The sequence below is a fragment of the Tachypleus tridentatus genome, chromosome 3, assembly GCF_004210375.1.
Source record: "Tachypleus tridentatus isolate NWPU-2018 chromosome 3, ASM421037v1, whole genome shotgun sequence".
Classification (NCBI taxonomy): domain Eukaryota; kingdom Metazoa; phylum Arthropoda; class Merostomata; order Xiphosura; family Limulidae; genus Tachypleus; species Tachypleus tridentatus.
This window is the reverse complement of record NC_134827.1, coordinates 69949100-69973137: the sequence shown is the minus strand read 5'-3', so window position 1 is coordinate 69973137 and position 24038 is coordinate 69949100. Positions and strand designations below refer to the sequence as shown.

General features: G+C 37.7%; 1 protein-coding gene across 4 annotated transcripts in view; it reads left to right on the top strand.

Annotated features, from left to right (window-relative positions):
* Positions 1-15293: 15293 nt before the first annotated feature.
* LOC143247100 (uncharacterized) overlaps positions 15294-24038 on the top strand; it is a 29339-nt gene continuing 20594 nt past the window's right edge. For 2 of the 4 annotated variants that reach the window (XM_076494574.1, XM_076494573.1), the window contains exon 1: positions 15294-15633. The gene's annotated coding sequence lies outside the window, so the exon portion shown is untranslated. The remainder of the gene's footprint in view (positions 15634-24038) is intronic. The other 2 variants (XM_076494576.1, XM_076494575.1) reach the window with 2 other exon arrangements.

Genomic DNA, 24038 nt, shown 5'->3' with positions numbered 1-24038 from the left:
GTGGGATTGACCATAACATTATAACGCCCCCACTGCTGAAAGGGAGAGCATTTTTGGGATGACAGGGAATCTTCATTAACTATTTCTAAATTACTTATCTTAACGGAGGTAGAAGGATAAATCCTGAAATGTTTCTTTTCTATAGAATTTATTAAATTGTTTTTAACTGGAGATCTATATAAATTTATATGTAATGGGTTTGAAGTTTGGCCCACATATTCCATATTACATTTAGTATATGCTAATAAAATTTTTTTATTTTATTTTTTTTACAAAATGAATTAGTGTAATAGGGTGAAAAGTATTTAGAGCAGGACATGTGAGACATCTTTTGCTATTACATTTACAGCAATAAAATTACTATAACAAGCTTGTTAGGCTAAATTATAGTTTTAATTTACCGTGTTACTATTATACTTAGCTTCATAAAGACTGTACAATGCCATGGAAGGTGCGACATAGTAAGCGACTATTCACAAATATTGGATAAATTTTAGTGAAATAAAATAAATATATTTAAATGAAGTTAAATAACTGAACAAAATCATGAGGAAGGACTGTGTTAGAAACAGCAAATCACAACCTCTGATTAATTATATTATAACCATAATTGTTTATGCCAAAACACAATATATTAATATTAAACAAAATACGCTGCATTTAAAAAAAAGTTGCATTTTTTACAAGTACGACAGTCACAGTAAACTTAGTATACTGATATGTTTCAATGTCGTGTTAATTAGTGCCTCAACTATATTGGGGGCAGAAATGCTAACTTCAAGATTTTCATCTTACTTAACCCCAAATGGTAGTATCTTATTTCCTTATTTTTTGTTTTTATCTTTTTATGTTTATTTTTTCTTATTATTATTTTAACTTGAGAGAGCAGTCACTTTCCCACAACTGTCTGCAGGCAGTGAAGGGTGATATAGATGTGGGACGTTGTGGGCTTGAGCATCCACATCGCGCTCTCCTGATGTCTAATCTAATTGTGTCTATTTCTTATGTGAGACTAGCGAATTGGAAGTTAAGACTAATAGACGGTGTATCCTTACTGCAATGTGAGTCCTAGTTCCGCATTCACTTCTAAAACTTAGGATACATTTTATAATCCCAAGTTGTAGCTTGTACCCTAGGACATTTTGTCTTTAACACAGCGAAGTATTTTGTTTAATTTTAATGTGTTTTGTTTTGGCTTAAAAATTATGGTTATAATATATATACATACATTTTGAAATAATTGTATAACTTCAAAAATCATGACAATATATAACACAATCCACGTAACACGTAAAAAGTGCTGAATTAATTTATTACCAAAGTAACAGCTGCACATACTACTAAGGTTCCAGTTACACACATTACTAAAGTTTAAATTACACATCATTGTAAGATTTTAGCTATATATTCTACTAAGATTTCAGCTACATGTGATCAGTGGGTTGTGATCAGTGTAAATGACAATAGGTTGTTGAGATGTAGATACATATGTATTGAAACGTTCTAAAGCTAACACTACAGACGTTTCTTTTTTCACAGAAGAATAACTATTTTGGTAACAGTTAAACTTTTTAGAAAAATAACAAAGAGGGTGTTCAATACCTCTATTGTTTGACAGTAATAGAATGGAACCGGTACCACAAAAATTAGCATCAACAGCTAATGCAAAAGGTTTATCAAAGCTAGGTGCCATCAATACAAGATAAGCGCACAATAAAGATTTGATCTCTTCAAGGTAGATCGTCATGTTTCAAAATACTTGAACTATTGATTTTTCTTCAGTAGGTTTGTGAGAGGTACAGTAATATCAGCAACATTTTTACTAAACCTGTAATAACCAGCCATTCCCAAAAATCGTATCAAACTTTTCTTGTTTGTAGAAGATGGATAATTCACAATGCAAACAACTTTGGCTTGAATTGGAGCAACTTGTCCGTGGCCTACTACACGACTCGAGTATACAACGTTGGTTTTATAAAAGTCACGTTTTGCCAAATTTATAGGGAGACTAGCTTTCTTAAACCTCTTAAAAACACCACATAAGACATATAAGTGTTCTTCCCAGGCGTTGCTGTAAATTACAATATCATTAACATAAATTCCAACATCTGACAGATTGTTGAGTCATTAATTTATTATTCACTGAAAAGTAGTCTGAGATTTTTTTTTATCCCAAGTGGCATTACACTATACTGGTATAATCCATCGGGAGTAACAAGAGCAATGATTTATTTTGCTCTGTCAGTTAAAGGAACAGCTCAGCATGTCATCAACAGGTCACACTTTGTAATATATTTGGCTTTTTCCAATTTTATCAATATAATCCTTCATTATTGGAATGCTATAGGAATCTGTTTTTATCAAAGCATTTACTTTGAAAGGGTGAAAACTAATCACCCTTACTGGATTCTAGCGTATAAGATATATCCTTACACTTTTTTATCAGACTTGATTGGATTCACACGATAGGGATGATGTTTTACAGGAGAAGCATCATCTATATCTACATCATGAACAGCAACGTTGGTTTGATTAGGAACGTCCGGAAATATACATTCATATTTAATCAATAAACTACTGAGTTTATTGTTTATAGTTTATTAATCATTCAGAATGTAAGTGATCGAGTTATGAATCAAGATTGGCCAGAATGTTAGAATTACTCAGCTTGGTGTTGCTTTTATCTCCAATATTTTCAAATTTACAGGTGTCTGAGTCATAGAGACTGTCATCAATATCAGGAGACTACTCGACGGCTAAAATGTTTTCAGATGCGCTTTTCATTCTAACTTTGGATTACGTCAAAGGTTCACGAACCAATTCAAAAGCACCCAACAATCTGGACCGAAACTTGGAAACGTAATCTTGTAAGATGCTGTTCTTTCGGGTCATCTTCCAACCACTGTTCCTTCAGCAACTTCAAAGGACTATGCATTAAATATCCAAACACCAATTCGAACAGGCTAAGCTCTAATGACTCACGAGCAGCAAATAATAATAAATTAACTCCTTCATCTCAATCCTTCTCATTATCGATACAGTACGTCTGTATCATATAGTTTAAAGTAGAATAGGATCTCTCAAGAGAGTCTTGCGATTCAGGATGGTGTGCACTAGATTTAATCTGTTTAGCCACGAGCTGAAAGAACCCAGACAAAACATTTGACCCATAATGAGGCTGAATTTCTTTGAACACGTCTACAAAAGTAAAGAAATTTATCTAAGCCATAGAAATGTTTTTAAAGGAATAACTTCAGGGAATCGAGTGAATGCGAAAATGATATCAATTCATACTGATTCCTTGATCTATTTTTGGTAAAGACCCAATGAAATCAATAATAACACGAGTGAAGGGTTCTTTGAAAGTTGGGATAGGTTTCAAAGAAGCAAAAGAAATTTTCTGGTTAGGTTTTCTGACCAATTGACATGTATGACAAGTTTTACAAACCTTGCCTAATTTTTGACCAAAAGAAATGTCACATAATTTTGTAACACATGTTTTGTTGATACCTAAATGGCCTATCATGGGCGACTTTCAATAGTTCAGAATAATATGCTTTCAGAACAAAGAATTTTGTCGAGGATGGTACATCTGGTGGCCTCCATTTTCTCATAAGCATATCATTTCTGAAATAAACTTACCATTTGGATCTTTCTCCATTTCATCTTTTAGGATATCATATTTAAGTAGTAAAAAGGTCAGCGGATCTTTTTCTTGCTAGGGCATCAGTTTACTTCTAGCAAAAGGAATTCCACCAAGAGAATTAGATCCCTCACGTCTATCATTGTCACTTACCAAGGTATTGTTAGTAGAATAACTATTTACAAGAACCCCGTCGGATCTAAAAAAATATCTGAGACGACTCTATTATTCGTCCTCTGAACGAATTGTTTCTGGCTTAATTTCTTAGACTGAAATCGAGTCAAAGCACACGAAGGAAACACATCTGGATTCTCCTCAACAACAACTTCATGCTTAGATGAAATGGTGATTGGCTTGCTAACCATATTTGGTTCAGCAATAACGTTTCCCCTGCCAAACCGTTTCCCAACGATAATGAAACACCCTTAATTGGCAGAGTATATCTTACTATAACCACAACTGGTTCCAAAACTAGGTCTGATGTTAAATAAATGTTATGAAGAGGAATATTAACAAAGCCATCTTCAATATCTTTAGGAATAAAACACTTACCAGGAGCAAAACTTGAACCTTAAGGCAGTATATATTCTAACAACAATGATTGAGTTGACCCAGTATCACGTAAAATACGTATGGGTATAGGATTAGCAGTGTCGTTTGTTAAAGACACAGAACCAACAGACATAAAAAATCTAAATTTCCCCTAACTACATCAGCTGTTTTATCAGTGGCCTCATTAACAACATCGAGTGATCTATTGAAACTAAATCCGCATGTAGACACGAAAGCATTGAGTGTTGCCTCCTTTTCATTTTCCTTTTTTAAATACCAACATACCAGGACCAAGTTTTTTTACAAAAATGACAGATAAGCCGTGATTTTTTTGATAAAGTTTCATCCCGACTGTCAAAAATTTCGAAGTAGAGGACCTAGAGTTTTAGAAGAATTCTCTGCTTTAGTAGATTGAACAGATACAGGTTTTTGTTGAGATGGTAGATATTTCTTTTCATGAAAAGTGGTTTTATGTGTTAAAGTATAGTAATTAGAAAGAACAGCTGCTTTCTGCGGTATTTCAACTTTATTTTCATCAAAGTAAGTTTTGAGGTCGTCACTTGCACAAAGTTTAAATTCCTCAATTAGATATAACTGTGTTAGTTTGTCAACACTGTTGCTAATACTCATAGAATTACACTATCATTTAACATAAACATCTTTTTTGTGGACGAATTCCGTATAAGTTTGCCTATATTTCCAGAGATAACCTCGAAGTGTTTGGCGACAAACCTCTGGTTTGATTTGTTTTGAATTTCGCGCAAAGCTACACGAGGGCTATTTGCGCTACCCATCCCTAATTTAGCAGTGTAAGACTGGAGGAAAGGCAGCTAGTCATCACCACCCACCGTCAACTCTTGGGCTACTATTACCAACGAATAGTGGGATTGACCGTAATATTATAACGCCCCCACGGCTGGGAGGGCGAGCATATTTGGCGCGAAGGGGATGCGAACCCGCAACCCTCAGATTACGAGTCGCACGCCTTAACACGCTTGGCCGTTTGAAAGCTCAACTTCATGAACAAAAGGTAGGCCTAAAAAGATTTTTATCATCGATAGAACTAGTGACGTTGGCTAGCTATAAAGTACCTTGGAATCTAGTGCAAAAATCATTGTCTGATGCTGAACTTGTAAAAGAAGTATTGATTGTGGTCATTGAAACACTGTTGGAGAATTATGATTCAAAAATAAAAGATGATATTCTTCAAAAGATAAATAATTTGCAATTAAGTCAAAGAATAATTGTCTGAAAAATGCTAGAATTAGTGAAAGACAGAAAATCAGTTGCTTGAACATTTAAAAGACGGTTTGTATTTTTTTAACAACAGATGAATCAACAGATGTTAGTGTCACTGTACAGTTGATATTTTGGGTTCGATATGTAACTGCAGATCTTCAAATGAGGAAATAAATGCTTGGCCTTTGTGGATTACGAGATAGAACATGTGGAAAAACCATCTTTGAAAAATTGCTTGAAATGTCAAAAAAAATCAATCTGGACTTTAAAAAACAGGTTTCTGTCACAAAAGACGGTACTGCCGCCATGACTGGGGCGAAATTAGGATTTGTTTCTCTTTTAAAGCAGCATTTAATTTAAAATAATGTGAAGTCCACGCTGCCATCTTTCCATTGCATTTTGCGCCAGGAAAATTTATGTGTTCAGATGTCTAAAAGTGAGGAATTGAAAATTGTGAATTATATTAGAAGTGAAAGCTCTCTCATCCATCGACAGTTTGCTGAGTCTTTGAAGAAAATCAGTGACTGTACTTTTGATGGTCTTACTGATTTTGCTAATGTAAGATGGTTAAGTAGAGGAAAAGTCTTGGAACGATTTACTTCCTTATTTCCTCAAATAAAAGAGTCTCTTGTTGAAAAAGGTAAGATTAAAATTTCCCTGAAATTTAAACTTTGTCATGGTAGTGTGATTTGCACTTTCTGTTCGACATGATGGCTCACTTAAATAATTTGAATACGAAGCTTCAGGAAAGAGATAAAATAATAAGCGAGCAATCAGAGTGTACTCATAAATTTCAATTAAAGCTGAACCTCCCTGCAGAACATTTACAAAAGAATGATTTGACACATTTTGCAAAGTTGAATAGTTTTCTAGAGAGTGATAAGGACTATGATTTCTCTGATGCTAAAAGTGATTTCTGAGTAAAGTGGATCAAAAATCTATCTCAAAAATTTGAATAACGTTTCTCCGAATTTAAAAATTTGAAATTGATATTTGAAATTTCGCATGATCCATTTCAATTTCACTTAGGAAATTTCAGTAAGGAAATTACATCTTTTTTGTTTTTGGATAAGTGTGGATTTGAAGACGAGATGCTTACCCTGCAAAGTGTAGAACACATAAAAGGTAAACAAAAATATTCTATCAAAGAGATGTGGCTCACTATTCTGATAAGTGAGAGTCTTCTAAATTTAAATATAGTAATTTCAAAATTATTTTCCGTGTTTGAATCCACATGGGTGTGTGAGTCAACATTTTCTCAAGTCAAGATACAGATCTCGGCTTAATGACATAAATTTAGAGGCAGAGCTAAGGTGCTTATTGAGCATAGATATTAATCCAAATTTTACGAAACGTGTTGATGAAAACCCCCACCAATTTTCACATTGAAGGTTAGTTGAAATGCAATTATTTTGATTAAACTGACATCGTTCAATTTTTTTTTTTTTTTAATAGTGTGGTTAACGTTGTTTTCGTTAGCCACAGTTGTGGCTACTATGAAAAATAAGTTGCCTACCCCTGCTCTATCAGAACAAAAGAACAATGTTAACAGCGGTTAAAACTATCATATAAAACTTTTATATTATTTCAAAATATTTCATATTTTGCTTTCATCTATAAAAAATAGGGAATATATTCATTAAAATATACTTGCCAGCTGAAGTTAAATTATTACATTTCTAAACACCACATTCTTAATTTAGTCCCTTAAGAATATTCAAGAATTAGAAAAGTGAATAATAATAATTATTATGCCAACCACACTATCTATTGCCGACGAAGCGATTCGCCTAATTCGTTGCTCTTCAGGTAGGCTGGAATACAATAAACAAGGTGTCGGTTGGAACACAATACGAGTCATTTATTGCAACAGTTCTTATGTTATGATCAACTTTTACACACTGATGAAGCATAATTAATTAGTTGCAGTAAGACACTGGAATATGCCTGCATCTCTTTTTTTTTCTTATTTTTACTTTCAATTTACGCGTATTGTTCTTTCAAACGGCTACTAAGTTGTTAGAACATAAATACTTATTACGTTTTGAGTTGTTTGGACCTAACTACTTAATGAACGGAACTATTAGGTCCAAACAACTCAAAACGTAATAAGTATTTATGTTCTAACAACTTAGTAGCCGTTTGAAAGAACAATATACGCATACTGAAAGTAAAACTAATATTTTTATTTCCTTTTTAAATAACCATAATTACTAATGGGATGTGTGCGTCTGTTATGCACTGCACAGCTTCTCAAACTTAGGAATCAGATTAAACACCGCCATCCTCATTACCTGTTACACATTGATTTTCGCGCGGTACTCGCTTTTTATCACGGCAACCGCCGAAAACCCAGCTTCGCAGCGTCGCAAATAGAATTAGGATTCGCTAAGCTTTAGCACTTAGCAGCAGATATTCATCTTTTAATGATTATTCAAAACTCAGTTGGTTCCATGCTGCTAATTTTTTTTTTAAGTCTTGCCACAAGACAGTTAAATAAGATTTTATTCTTCTGCAGAGGTAAATTCAGATGAAGCCATAACCTTGAATAGGTCTTGGATCCACGCAAACTTCTCCATATCTTCTGGAAAGTGATTTTCAATCCAGTCATTAAGTTGTGTTAGGTGCTAATCAAAAACAAATTTTAGTTCGTGGGTCAAATCAACTTAATTGGATCAATCGGCTAGTCCACTCAGGCTAGGGTCAACCAAGTACCAGTGTTGGATGTTTTCAACAGGTGTTGTGGACATTATATCTGATGCTGGTGTTTGAGTATAGTGCTCACAAAATCATGGCGTTGCTGCAGTGTCCTTGTTTGACTTTGTAGTGCGTCCCCTCGTAGGGCTCCATGGTGGGTAGGGTCAGTGGGCACCGAAATTTCCCTTTCTTTATTATAGATACTCCAATTAAAAATCTCAATAAAATAGTGAAAAAACAGTCTATAGGTAAACGACCACGTCTTGAAGATTCTGAGCAGCTACCCTCACCATCCGTACCACCTGTTATACCTCATTTTCTTATATTGCACTCACTTTCAGACAAACCTTTAGGGCAAATGTCCACTTTTTCATTTAAATGGGACTAGAGGGACCTGCTGGCTCTCCAAAGTCAGTAAAAAAGCTTAGCTCTGGTGATATATTGGTGAAAACATCCACATCTCAAATAGTGAACTCCTGTTGCATTCAAAGGCTATTGGGGATATACATATAGAGGTTACACCTCATGCTACTTTGAAATCATCACGAGGAGTTATTGTTGAGAGGGATTTGAAGAACATCCCAGAGTCGGAGATTCTTGCTGGTTTTTCCAGCCAAGGAGTTTCTGCAGTGAGGCATATCTCTACTCGCAAAGATGGAATTATGGTGCCGACCAATGTCCTCATTCTGACATTTATGTCACCACGTCCGCCTGCTACCATCAAGGCAGATTATCTTAATTGCAGGGTACGGTCATACATTCCAAACTCTCTCTGATGTTTCCAATGTCAACGGTTCGGTCACTCGAAGATGTCATGTCGTGGTTCCTTGACGTGTGCTCGTTGCAGTGGCAAGGACCATGATGTCTACGAGTGTAAAACGAACCCTCATTGCATCAATTACAATGGATCTCACCCGTCCTACTTTCGTTCTTGCCCTAAATGGTTGGAAGAAAAAGAGGTGCAGCGTTTGAAAACGATTTATAACATTACCTATCCTAAGGCTCGAACATTTCTGTCTACCACCTCATCTCGAACGTATGCTGCTGCACTTCGTTCCAGTGCAGACAGATCTCTCTGTGCCTCCTAAAGAATAGTTCTCCAATAAATGAAAAGTTTTTTGACCTCCATGGTTAAAAAATTTGATAAATCAACTTCGACACTTATGTCTGTCACTTATATACATTCCACCAAACCCCAAGATCCACATCCTTTGGTTTCAGGTACAGGCATTTCCTCGGATCCATCTTCTTTTCTTACCCCAAGATGCAAAACAATCATTCGTTTACGTCCTCAGTCTCTAAAATCCTCTTCCAACAGCAAAGACCTGCCCAATCGACCCAGGACAGGATCCATGGAGGTCGACAGACCTCCCTCGAATAAGAAAAGTAAGGAAAAAAGATGTGGTCGTAAACAGAAGGGTTCTCTGCCTAATTCGCCTACACATAAATAAAAATGGCCACCCTGATACAATGGAACTGTCGAGGTTTACGCTCTAATTTAGATGACATCAAAACACTGATTGCTTCCTATCATCCTGTTTGTCTCTCCTTACAGGAAACATTTCTGAAACCTGCCAATACAGTCACCCTTCGGCGGTTTTCTTTATACAGAAATGACAGGCTGTGTGATGGACGAGTGCATGGAGGGTTGGCACTGTTGGTTGATCAGTATGTGCCAACCCTGTCTTTGCCACTATCGTACTATCATTGTTTGTTCTCTCTACCTGTCACCTGGAGAGACCTATGATCAATCAGGCCTTGATGCTATCATTGAACAGTTGCCATCTCCCTTTTTAATCCTGGGGGAATTTAATGGACATCATCCCCTCTGGAAAAGTGATGATATTGATGGGGATGGGTCACTCTGTAGAGCGTATGCTCTCTGATCGCAACCTTTCTCTTTTCAATACTGGTTCTTCTATTTATTTCCATGCGCCTAGTCAGTCCTTTACTGCTATTGATCTCTCAATTTGCTCCCCTTCATTATTTTCCCATTTTTCTTGGAGGGTTGACAATAATCCACGAGACAGTGATCATTTTCCTATAATCTTGAAAGAGACTGGCCGTTGTCGATGCCACCCGACCCGCGTGCCCCGGTGGAAGCTAGATCAGGCAAACTGGCCCTCTTTCACTCCTCTCGCAGAACTTGATCCTGTCATTGTCTGTAAGCCATCAATAGATGACTGTATGGCAGCAGTATCTGACTGTATTATACAAGCAGCTGCTCAATGTATTCCTAAAACCTCGACACGTTTTCCCCTATATCCTTGTCCGTGATAGAATCTTGCCTCCCACATGGCACAGAAAGCTCAAAAACGAGCCTGGGATACTTTCTGTATATATCCCACACTCTCGAACCGCATTGCTTTCGAGCACATGCTCGATGGGTAAGACATCAAAGCCAGAAGGAATCTTGAATTAAGTTCAAAACCAGCATATCCTCTACCACCAATTTCAAAGTCATTTGGAACAAGATTCGAAAGTTCAATGGGCAATATAACTCTGTCCTCTCTTGATCTTGCTCTCTGATGGTCGGGAAGTAGCTGATACCCAGAGCATCACCGATACTCTAGGTGAAAGCTTTTGCCGAGTATCTAACACTTCTGCCTCTTCTCCCACCTTCTTACCCATCAAGACACGGGCAGAGAAATCACCTCTTTCCTTTCGAGCTGATTGTCTCTATGAATATAATCTTCCCTTTACACTGGTGGAACTCAAACTGGCCCTTCATCGGTCTGGCCGTACATCGGTTGAACTGATGATAGACACTATGAGATGCTGCGCCATCTATCCCCTGCTTCTCTTGCAATTTTTCTGGTTATTTTTAACCGGATCTGGCAGGAGAATGTTTTTCCTGATGCGTGGCACCAGGCTATTGTCCTGACTTTCTCTAAGCCTGGGAAGGATCCCAAGATTCCTTCAAACTATCGTCCAATTACTTTGACGAGCTGTCTCTGTAAGAACTAAGAGAAGATCGTTTATGCTCGTTTTGATTGGTTCCTCGAATCAAACAACCTCCTCTCGCCTACCCAGTGGGGGTTCCGACGATAGTGCTCCACCATGGACCACCTGATTCGACTTGAAACGTCAATAAGAAAAACCTTTCTCAACGATAACATCTTTTATCAATATTTCTTGACATTGAGAAGGTTTATGACACAATATGGAGGTGTGGCATTTTGCGAGACCTCCGTATATTTGGGTTACAATTCCATTTGCCCATTTTTACTTAAAAAAAATTTAATGGACAGGAGATTCCGAGTAAGTGTGGGTTCGACACTTTCCCGTTCTTTTCTACAGGAACTTAAAAGTCTTCCAGGGTTGTTTTCTGAGTGTCACACTTTTCAGTATAAAAATTAATGTCATGACCGAACAACTCCCTCTCACTGTTGCAAACGGGCTCTATGTCGAAGACTTTCACATTTCATGACAGTCGTCGAACATGAGGTATATTGAGTGGCAGCTAAAGAATGCCCTCAATTATTTACTGAAGTGGACCACAGCAAACTGCTTTACCTTCTCTCCCTATAAAACCGTTTGCATGCACTTTTACCGCCAACAGGGTATTCGCCCTGATCCTGAAGTCCGTATTGGTGACGTTGTGCTGCCTGTGGTCTCTTGGGGCTTATCTTTGACCATAAGCTAACCTTTATACCACACATCAAGCAGCTACGGGTCAAATGAACATCCTCCTTGTCCTCTCTTCCACCACTTGGGGAGTGGATTGACGTTCTATGCTAAAGATATATCGTGCTCTTATTCGGTCGAAACTCAACTATGGATCACTGGTCTATGGCTCTGCCAGACCATCGGCCTTAAAGATGCTAGACCCTATTCATCATCAAAAACTTCGGCTCTGCACTGGGGCTTTCCGCACTTCCCCAGTTCAGAGCTTATACATAGAATCTCATGAACCTTTCTTGCACCTCCGCCGCTTGCAGTTGTTTTTACTATATGCTTCAAAATTTCGTTCCTTACCAAAGCATCCTACCTGGGGTTGTGTTTTCCTTCCTCGATGAGCCATGCTCTTTCAGACCAGACGGTTTGCCATTGCTTCTCTTGGCCTTCGTATCCAGGTGCAGTTAGATGAATTGGGTCAGCCCATCCCACCGTGGCTTCTTACAGTCCCCAACTGCGACCTATCTTTAAGTCATCTGAGAAAAGCATGCTATTTGCTGAACATCTTTTGAATCATCCTTCCATTCCTATTTATACAGATGGTTCGAAATCAGGTGACTGTGTGGGCTCTGCCATGGTTTGTTGTGGTTCGACGGATGCATGCAGAATCCCCTCTGCAGTTTTTGTGTTCACTACATCTCTTGCCCTGGATCACATAGAAGCTAAGCAGTACTCAAACTGCACGATTTATACTGATTTGCTTAGTTCTCTACTGGTCCTGGAATCGCTTCACGTTAGTTCACACCATGTTCTCGCCTATATTAAAACTGACTGGCCCATTTCTCTTCAACATCTACTTCTATCCAGTTTTTCTGGACATCGGACCACATTGGTATTCGCGGAAACGAGCTCGCCGACACTGCAGCTAAGTGTATCTGCTCTGGCACTATCACCGCTGTGCCTGTCCTGTATTCAAGGACTATGGCCCTGTATTCAAGGCTCGGTTCCGTGCCAGCTGGCAGTCAACTTGGAGTGAGCAACGCGAAAACAAGCTTTTCCATCTCTATATAGTTGAACAAGATGAAGTTTGTATAATGTTTAACTAGTTTATGTTTTTGTTCCTGTAAATAGAAGATTACTGCATGCTGTTTATATTTAGAAGATCAAACAAACCTTTATTACCTGACAGTCTTTAAATAATTAATAAAAACTCATCACTAAAATTTTAAAATATGTCACAGTTTTTTAACTCATCGTTTTCTTTTATCTGGAACTGATGCACCAGTGTGTTGTTTGTGTAACACTCAGATCACAATAAGTCACATTTTACTTTCTTGTCATCATTATGATTTACAACGACGGCACCATTTTAAGCATGTTCTGTCCCAAGATTTGTCCATAACGTTAGACAGTGTTATTGGTGATGGTGACACTGTCCACCTTGGTAGTATTTTTAGTTTTTTAAAGGGCATTAATCTTTTTAACGCCATTTATGTTTTTTAATATATACTTTACACCTTTTTAATGTGGCTCCCTTTTAAAAATCACAGTTCATCTAGTTCAATTTGAAGTTAGAAACTGACCGTAACATGAAGTAACTCGAAACCAGGACTGGAAAGGCCAACTTCAGGTGACTAACGGTGGGTTTTGTACTTACTTGTTAGTCTTCCTGGCGAGTTATGGTTATAATAGTCACGCTACAGAAAGTCCTTTACAACTTGACTCACTGTAGTTTTTTCTCTTGACGTTGTAGACCAGATGTAAACATTGGTTTTACTCTATTTATTTATTTAATTATTTTAACTGTTTTGTTTTACCATAATTTCCTTTTATGAATTTTACTAAATTTACTTTTACCTTTTTACCAGACGTTTGGCGCAGATAGCCTAGCTGCTTTGTGCCATAAAACATTAAATCAACCAACCAACCAACCAATTTCTTCTCTATAGTAGTAACTTTTTCTGAAGGCTGAAACCTTCTCTGCGAGTTCCAGAATGTGTGTGTTGCTTCTTTGCAGAGAGAGGTTCAACGCATTCAGTTTTTCGACGTGATTGCGTATTTATGTTAATTTTGACAAAAAATCAGTATCTAAGAAGTTTTTAGCACATTCGTGTTCTTCTTCTTCGAGACAAGAGTAGAATACCTGCCATAATTAGATCACAGAGGACAGTACATTCCCACAGAAAAGCCATCGCGAGCTACAATAGTAAAACAAAGATGTGTGCTCAGATCCCGTATACTTACACAGTTTTTTTTTTAAAAAAACCTCGCCAAGTTTTTATAAAGTCCACCACTTTTAACACACTTTCCAGGACTAAGTTCAGTGGAGAACTCAGATGCTTTAACGCAAGGGCTTCCCTGTGGATTATGCAGTACATCTATAGTGCATCAAGAGCTTTGCTTCGTATGAATGCCTGCAATCCTCTATAACAGCCGGACATAGAGCGACCATTATCGGTACAGACGCCAACGCATTTAGTCCAGTTTAAGTTGTTTTCACACATAAAAGTCTCAAGGATCTCAAACAAGTCTTGAGCCTTTGTACCTGCAGTGATACTTTAACAAAAAAGAAGGTCTTCCACAATTTTGTCACCATCCACGAATCGTGTGTAGCAAATCAAATAAGCATCCTTGTTACTATCCGTCACCTCATTTAGCTGTAACCCGAACTCCTTCCCTTTCATTTCTTCAGTTAGCTGATCGTTGAGGTCTTCGGCTGTGTTGGATTATATGACTGATAGTATTGTTGAATAAAGGCACCTTTAAAAACAGTCTTCCTGCAGATTCACCAACCATAATGTTCACCATATCCACTGCAGCCGGTAAAATAAGTTCTTCTAAGATGGTGCGAGGCTTTCTACATTTTGCTACTCTACATGCCACCTTGTAGGAGGCTAGCACAGCATTGCTTAGTGTTGGTGCTTGTTTTAAAAATGTACCTATTTGTTATTTCATTTCTTTTAACTTTTTGGTAAAATAATCACGGGATTTACCAGCCATGTTAGGATGATTAGTCTCTAAGTGGCGTTTTAGTTTACTTGGAAGCATGCACTCTGGAGCCAAAACATTTAGACAAAATACACACTGCGGACATTATTTATGATTGACATCTATGGAAGTAAAACCAAAATCTAGATAACTATCGTCATATTTCCGATATTTCTGTTCCTTCTTAACTTTGCCATTGGTTTGTGGTTCGTTATTCATTTCTTCACTCCCACACTTCTTATTAATGTTCAAAAATATTTCCGTTTTTATACACAAGGACTAAATATCAACAAAATAATTCATTGACTTCGTTAGACTTCGCAGACATTTGATCACAACACCCTTCAGTTATTTCGATTACTGACGGACCCAGAGAGTCAACATCTAAAAATGCAAAATCTAAAAAACTAGAAATTTCGAGAAGTTACTAGCGTAGCCGACAGTGTAAGCAAAAAACAAAACAAAACATATCTCAAACATTCCAGAACATCATCGAAAGGAATGTAGCGCGATCTAATGTTAGAACTGTGAACTACCTCGAAGTAGTAGTTTGCGCAGTGTGCGACAGATGTCGATATCGCTGTGTTTCCCTCGAAAATTTGATATATCCCGCGGATCCCTGGGGCGCCGTGGTGCACAGTTTAGGAACCACTGATCTAGGCCTTTCATGGATTATATACATAGTTATAACCAGTAAAGTACACGCGCGGAGACTTGTAAGGCCGCCTATATTTGTGAAACAAAATCTCACGTCAAAGTACGAACATATGGAAATATGCGAGTATGGTGGCGACGGACACTCCTGGGACCACGAAGAAAGGTAGTGGACGGAAACGTTTATCGGACATGACGGTAGTGCGTCTCTCTAAGGCGAAGTCTAAGACCGTGTCTCAACAGTAGTTACCTATTTGCTAATTTTCTTCTTATTTTTTGTGTCACTACAATATTGTGCAAGTGAATAATGTACTTTTACATAGTGCATTTTCTACTACATGTTGATATCTTTGTACTAGATTAATTTGTTTATTCATACCATGTCTTTTATCTCAGCATGATCCAATCACTTAGGGTGGGTGTATTGAATTGTAACGGTTTGCATAATATCAGCAAATTGTCGTATTTTTTGGATTACTTTTCTGCTAATTTTGATGTGGTGTGTTTACAGGAAACTTTTTTTACAAATGATTTTATTGAAGTTGTTACGGAATATTGGAAGGGTGCTGTTTTTGTCAATAATTCACATAATAGACGTCAGGGGGTGGCTATTTTGTTTGTTTGTTTGGGAATTTCGCACAAAGCTACTCGAGGGCTATCTGTGCTAGCCGTCCCTAATTTAGCAGTGTAAGACTAGAGGGAAGGCAGCTAGTCATCACCACCCACCGCCAACTCTTGGGCTACTCTTTACCAACGAATAGTGGGATTGACCGTCACATTATACACCCCCACGGCTGGGAGGGCGAGCATGTTCAGCGCGACGCGGGCGCGAACCCGCGACCCTCGGATTACGAGTCGCACGCCTTACGCGCTAGGCCATGCCGGGCCCCAGGCTATTTTGTTACAGCGGCATTTGAGTGACAAAGTTATACTTGATTTCTCGGATGGGGGTGGTCGAGTGATAACGTTAAAGTTCACATTTACGGATTTATTATTTAAATTGTCATCTGTTTATGCACCACGTGACATTTACGAACGACGGGATTTTTTTCGTTCATTAGTCTTTTCTTTATATGATTGCTCGGGATTAATAGTAGTTGGGGATTTTAATTGTGTTTTGGATGAAACGCATGAAAAATTTCCTGTACGTTTATCCCGTGATGCCAGTCGTCTAGCCTTTGAACAGTTCATTACAAGGTTCGGTTTATTGGATGCACATTCATTATTAACATCAAATACCCCTGGTTTCACGTGGAGGCGTTTTGTTCTTGGAGAGTTGATCACTTCCCGTCTAGACAGGGCCTTGATTACGGCTAACCTGCAGAGTGCTGTCAGTAGTTTCCATACGATGTGGTTTCATGGTGCCGATCATGCTCTGTTAAGCTTCAAACTTAACTTATCTCAACTTGTTACGGGTCCAAATTACTGGCACTTTAATAATCAGCTATTGAGAGATGTTGAATACATAAATACCATCACACTCTTAATCGAAAGAAGCCGTAGTTGGCAAGTATATGGTCGTGACAAGATCTCCTGGTATGCGACCTTAAAAAATGCAATCCGTGATATTACCAAGCGATATTGGCTTCGTCGGGCGTGTGACTTTCGATTTTAGAAACATAAGTTAGAACATTCCGTTGCTCGTTAGTTGCGTAAATTGGCGAGTTGCCCTACTCGGTCTAGGGAAAAGTTATATGATATGAAGAAGACTTGGAGAAATTTGATCATGACGCCATTGAAGGGGCTCGAATTTGTTCACATATTCGTTGGTTCGAAGAGGGTGAAAGGTCAACCTCTTACTAATTGCGTATGGAGAAAGTTCGGCAGGGTCGGACAGAGTTTCGATCCATGCTTACTGAAGGGGGTGTTCGAGGTGGATGATATAGCTGCTGTTTTACATCACTATTATTCTACTTTGTATACTAAAGAAGAAGTTCAGCAGGATGATGTAGATATGGTGCTCAACTTTATCGACAAAACGCTTTCCCCTGAGCAAGCTCATATGTGTGATGCACCTTTCACGGCCTCGGAATTGTTATCTGCACTTGCTGGTTTACCGACTGGAAAATCTCCGGGTCTTGATGGATTTACATCAGAATTTTACAAGTACTTTTTACCGTTATTTGTAGATGATTTTGTAACCGTCTTATCCGACCTCTATCACTCCAAACAGTTGCTCCATTCTATGTGCATTGGGGTGATTGTTTCTATTCCGAAGGGCGGGGATCGACGGTTGGCGGCTAATAGTCGGCCACTGACGTTGCTGTGTACTGACTACAAGTTATTGGCTAAAGTGCTGGCTTGACGCCTTTCCCCCGTAATATCTAGTTTAGTGTCAGTTAATCAATCTGGTTGTATACCTGGACGGGATGTCATTGATAACACGTTAACTTTAGTTTTGCTTCTCCAATCTTTAGAACGTACAGGACAGGGGGAGATTTTTCTGAAGCTCGATCAAATGAAAGCTTTTGATCTGGTGAACCATGACTATTTATTTCAACTTCTTGTGCGAGTGGGTTTTAACTCGACTTTTGTTAATTGGATTAAACTATGTTATACTGATATTTCTAGCTGTGTTAAGTTTAATGGCTTTCTCACTGATAGGTTCTCCTTATCTCGAGGTATTCGTCAAGGCTGCCCAATGTCTGCTTTGCTTTATGTTCTCAGTGTTGAACCATTGAGAAATATGTTGATCCATCATGATCAGATTATAAGTATTAGGGGTGATGGGTTCCTCAACACACCGTCTCTTATTTATCAACATGCTGACGACACTACATTGACTTTACAAGATTCTGATTCCTTGCCATACGTTTTGGATGTTTGTAGTATGTTTGGTTGGGCTTCGGGTGGTAGGATTAATTGGACAAAGAGTCAGGGTCTCTGGGTTGGGAGCTTGGCCTCTTCTAATGAGTATGTTCTGGGAGAGTTGAAAATCTCCCAGAATCCTATTCGGATTTTGGGTATTGTTTTTCATTCTCAATTTGATGTTATGCTGCAGGATACGTGGCGGGGAGTTTTGCGCAAAGTCTCTAGTATCCTGGTGTCCTGGAGATATCGTTCCCTGTCGCTGAAGGGCAAATCTATCGTGGTGAATGCCTTGGTGGCGTCAGTTTTGTGGTATCCATTGCAAATCTTCCCATTGCCACAGCAATTTGAAGCTCGGTTTCGTCAAAGTGTATTAGATTTCGTGTGGCGGGATGGAATTCACAAGGTTGCTTATTGGATTTTGACCAAGAATTTTGCTAGTGGGGGTATCAATTTAGTAGATATACACGTTCGTAAACTTGCTTTTCGCTTGAAATTGCTGCAGAGATATTTGGACGGTTCTTGTCCGTCGCCTTTGTGGCAACTTCTTTCTGGGTTTTTCTCTTGTTATGGTGAACTCGCATTGGGATTTCGGGCTCTTCAATGCCGGATTTCGCCGAGGTATGTGAAGTTCTTGTCAATGTTTATTCAAGAAATGTTTCGTGCATGGAAGGTACTACTTGGGGATAAAGGGCTTGCCCCTGTTCCTCTTTCATCACATGTTTTCGACGAACCATTGTTTCTTAATCCTGTTCTTGTTGATGCTCGGTCACACACGTTTTATTTTCCTGAATTTATTAAAGCAGGTTTGGTTCTTGTGCGACACTTATTGTATGAGGTGCTCCCAGGATTTCTCCCTGTGGAGGCAGTTGTGGAAATGTGTAGTGATGTCGATATGTCGTTGAATGTCAATACCATTGTTTCACATCTCACTTCTTTGACGGATGCATTGCCTGAAGATTGGCTGGCGCTCACGTCTACTCAGCCAGCTCCGCTGTTCTCGACACAGCATGAAATAGACTTGTACTTTGTGGACTCTTCTAATCAACGGGTCCATTTTAGGGGATTAACTCTGAAGCAGTTGTTTTGTTATTTGAATTGTTCACTTGCTCATCATGTCTCTGCTCCATCCTTTTGGGGGAATATTGTTTCTCCAGACGATTGGACACTCATACGCAAATCTACCTTTTCATCATTTGTGGGTTTTGATGTCTGTACCGTGGATTATTTGTTATGGTTGCGAGCGGTGACTACTAATGTTAAGTTGGTACATATGGATAGGCATCCCACGGGTTTATGCACTTTTTGTGCACTAACGCGGGAAACCATTGACCATCTGTTTTTCATGTGTCCTTCTGTCCAGCCCTTGTTGTCATATGTGTATGCTTTACTGGAATTTTATTATGGATGCCCTATCTCCAACTGCGTCTGGAAGAGATGCCAGTTAGTGGGATCTCATCCTCTCTTACCTGGTCGGTGTTTAAATATTTTTCGCTTATTAACTAGTTTTGCACGGCTTGTTATCCAATTTGCGAGGTCTGTTCAGTTAGCACGCAATCGCAAGCTTCATTTAATTTCGTTCTATAAAGTGCGTTTACGCAAACATATACACTTACATTATCATAGATGTGTGTTACATGACTCATTAAGTCTTTTATTCATTGTATCACTATAACGGTAGGTTGGTTACAAAGGAAGTACACGGATACCTATAATATGCTTTATTAAAATAAAATGTGTTCTTTTCTACAATTGAGTTTTCTTTTTTTATCACAGTGTTCCATTCTTTTCATTGTTCTATTAAGGTTTTTGGTGTATTTTGATTTAAAAATTACAGCTAATTATCACTTCTTTTATATTTTTAACACATTTCACACCTGTTGTAATTTTTTAGCAAGGTATCTTACAATGTTTTTTCGTTTTTTTGTGTTTTTTCCATATGCTAATTACTTAACTAGTGTTTCATTTACTGTATCACTATAATGGTAGTAACAAAGATACCTGTTATGTGCTTTGTTAAGATGAAGTGTATTCTTTTCTACAAGTTTTCTTTTTTATCACAAGTGTTCCATTGTTTTCTTTGTTTTATTAATGTTTTTCGTGTAATTTGATTTAGATACTCACCGCTAACCATTACTTCTTTTATATTTTCAAATTCATTTTATACCTTTAGTTGTAATTTTTAACAAGGTGGTATCTTGCAATGTTTTCTCTCCATATGCTAATTATTTAACTAGTGTTTTATTTCATGTATTTTTGTTTATACCCCCTCTTTGAGGTGGGATGAATAAAGATAAAAAAAATCCGGATTTACAACGCTAAAAGAAGGGGGTTCGATTCCCCTCGGTGGGCTGAGAAATTGTCCTCCAGGTTGGGGGTTGTGCAGTAGGCTAACAACCTACTCACTTAAAAATCCAGTCTGTTATAGAAACCTCAGCGTTTGCGACCCTATGTTCCTTGAGGAATTCAGTGGCATATGATGATGATGATGATGATCTACAAAATTCGTGGGGAAAAAAAAAGTTACAAAACCCCCCAACACCGCTATCTTCCAGAACTATAAAGAAACATGATATCTGATTTCTCCTCAACTTTAAAATTCTTTGAACAACCAAACACGATACTGAACATCTAATTAAAAAAGACGTTGAAAATAAAAACTTCTTCTGTGTCTAAATAACACATTCTTCTTTTGATTTACATATATTTTAATACAAACTATTTAATTTGTACTGTATAATCTCGTTTTTTTATTTATATTGTTTGTACATTTTATTTCGAATGCAGTAAACCTTTTTTTGCAACTCTAGACTACTGAAAACCGAAATCTGAAGATTCTGGAACGGTTAATAAATACTTACGTTCAAGGTTTTTATTATTATTACTTAGAATGAAGGTTAACATATTTAAAGTGAATTATATTTTCTTTATGTATTTTAAAAATGACTGGTATGGGTATTAAAACTTTAATTAAAATAAAGTACAGTACAACGTTTCGACCTTCTTAGGTCATCTTCAGGTTAACAAAAAGAATTTGCAACCCTGATCACCAGAAAAGTGGTTGACGTGCATTTACCTTTCACTTTATGATATATGTGCTAGTTTTAAACTGTGACACCAATCAAAACAAAACATCACTCTGTGCAGATAAAGGGGAATCACCGTGTTTCTGTGTGAACAGTTCAGCCAAGAATGAACCTCATCTTATACTAATCTAAAACTCAAGCCTATCCTTTAGGTTGAATTGGTGAATAAACTGGAACCGTTTTTCTTGTTCCGTGTACCATTTTAAGGGTTATTTTAACTTTTATAAGTAAGGGGGTTGACAATAAAAAGCATGTTTTGAAAGAAGGATGCCCCAAAAAATTTAAACACACACAGCATTACATTAGTTCATACATTAATCTGTACAAAAACATTATCTGGTAACATGTGTGTGCCAGGAGACAAGCGATAAATTACTTTCCTCACACTCGTTTCTTCATATGGATTTCAGGCATTGCACGGTTCAATCTACTCATAACATTACTATTGAATATTACTTGAATGAAGCGCCATACCTATTTATGTTTTTTTTCTCGACAGATGATAAAACTGTTGCACGTTGAGAGAAACGTTATTTCAATGAGGACTGCAGTTACCACAGATATAAAAACACAATCAAATTATATATGTATAGCTTGAACATATGCAGTGACCTCAAATTATCTTTCCTATTTTAGTTAGTTAGTTAGTTATCACCATTAGATTCCATCGAGGAACATAGGGCCGCAATCGCTTGCGGATTCTTCAACAAGTATTTAAGTGAGTAGGTTGTTAGTCCACTGCACCGAGCCGTCCCTAATTTAGCAATGTAAGATTAGAGGGAAGGCAGCTAGTCATCACCACCCACCGCCAACTCTTGGGCTACTCTTGTACCACTGAATAGTGGAATTGACCGTCACATTATAACGCCCCCACGGCGAACCCGCGACCCTCGGATTACGAGTCGCACGCCTTACGCGCTAGGCCATGCCGGGCCCTTCCTATTTTAAAATTTAATAATTAAAGAAATAACCATTTATTATTACTTCTTTGTTTTTGCATCAAACACACAATGCGCTATCTATGGTGTTTACCAAGAAAAGTCGAGACCCGGGTTTCAGCGCAATAAGCCCGTAAACCTAATGCTCACCGATCGGGAGAAATTTAATTATTCAATTTTAAAAAATGAAAGATACTTTTCGGCCGCTCTGCATTTAGACTGTGTTTGTAGTTAACAAGGAGTATTTTCTTCAAATATGTAGTTTAGAAGACCATTAATTACTTAGATTAGTAAGAAGGCAAAGCTGCACTAACTTCCCTTCCCCTTTCCAAACCTACTTACTTTGCAATTAATCCAACCGCTAGATGAGAGCTCTCTGCACTAGTAATTTTTGATATAGCAGTAACAGACTAGAGAGAAGGGAACTAGTCAATAATATCCATATTAATCAGCTCCTTTACCAACGAATAGTGCGAGTTAACACAATTATAACGCCCCTACATCTGAAAGAACGAGGATTCAAATCCGAAACCCACAAATTGCAGGTCGAGCGCACTAACACTCTGGCCATGACAGGCCTCGGAATAATTGCAAATACTATTAATGCTATTGATCATCATATCAAAACAATAAAACTTCCACGTAATAGTGACCAGTGGTAATGTAAAACTTACAAACATGTGTCGAGGTCTGAAGGAATTCAATTTCAGTTAAACGTATGATTGTTTGAATTTCACGCAAAGCAACACGAAGGCTATCTACACTAGCCGTCCTTAATTTTGTAGTGTAAGACTAAAGGGAAGACAGTTAGTCATCACAACCCACTACCAACTCTTTGACTACTCTTTTACCAACAAATAATGGGACTGCCCAAACATTATGACGCTCCCACGGCTGAAAGGGTGAGCATGTTTGGTGCGATTGGGATTCGAACCCGCGACGCTCCGATTACGAGTCGAGTGCCTTAACCACCTGGCCATGCCAGGCCACATTATTTCGACAAGTTACAATTTTATAATATCCAGAATTTTGAATTTAATTTTATAAGTTACTTTATCGTTCTGAGGTATTTTCAGAAATATTTGGTTTTTCTATTTCAGTATTTTATGCTACAGTTAGTGTTTTAATTTTGTGTTACCAAACCTAAGATGTTAATAAATGTGTAATTGTTATAATTTCTGTTGTCAAATCTGGAATTCTGATGAACGTGTGATTGTTATAGTTTTCTGTTATTAAACATAGGATGAAAATAAACGTGTATAATTTACGTTGGTATATTTAGTTTCGTATTAATGACATTACAAATTATAGAAATAATAAAACTTGTAAGAAGATTTAAAGTATGATACTAAGCCTTCTTCTCAAACTGACAAAACAGTTACAGACAGCATTATTGAGTATCTTAATCTCTCGAACCACTTAAAATAACTCAATACTTTATCAGAATCACACTTCCAAGTCGTATTTAATCTTTAAATCTACTACTCAGTCAACATTATTTATTGTTTTCACCAGACAAGTGCAGACTCGTATGGGCTAGGTGTCGATCCCAAAACTGGCAGTGTGGTACATAATCAAGTATTTGCATCGTTTTTCTGCTATGGTATTGTGCTTTGTGAACGAAAATTACATCTGCGAGTTATTTCAAATAACATCAAAATATCCTGAGTTAAATATACATGTAACTAACGACGCAAGTAATTATCCAACTAAACAAAATTGCAAAATATTTATAAAGGATGACGACTTCTTTATCTAATGAAGAAATGACTACTGAACGACTAATTAAAAATATTTATTTATCGTACTTGAGCT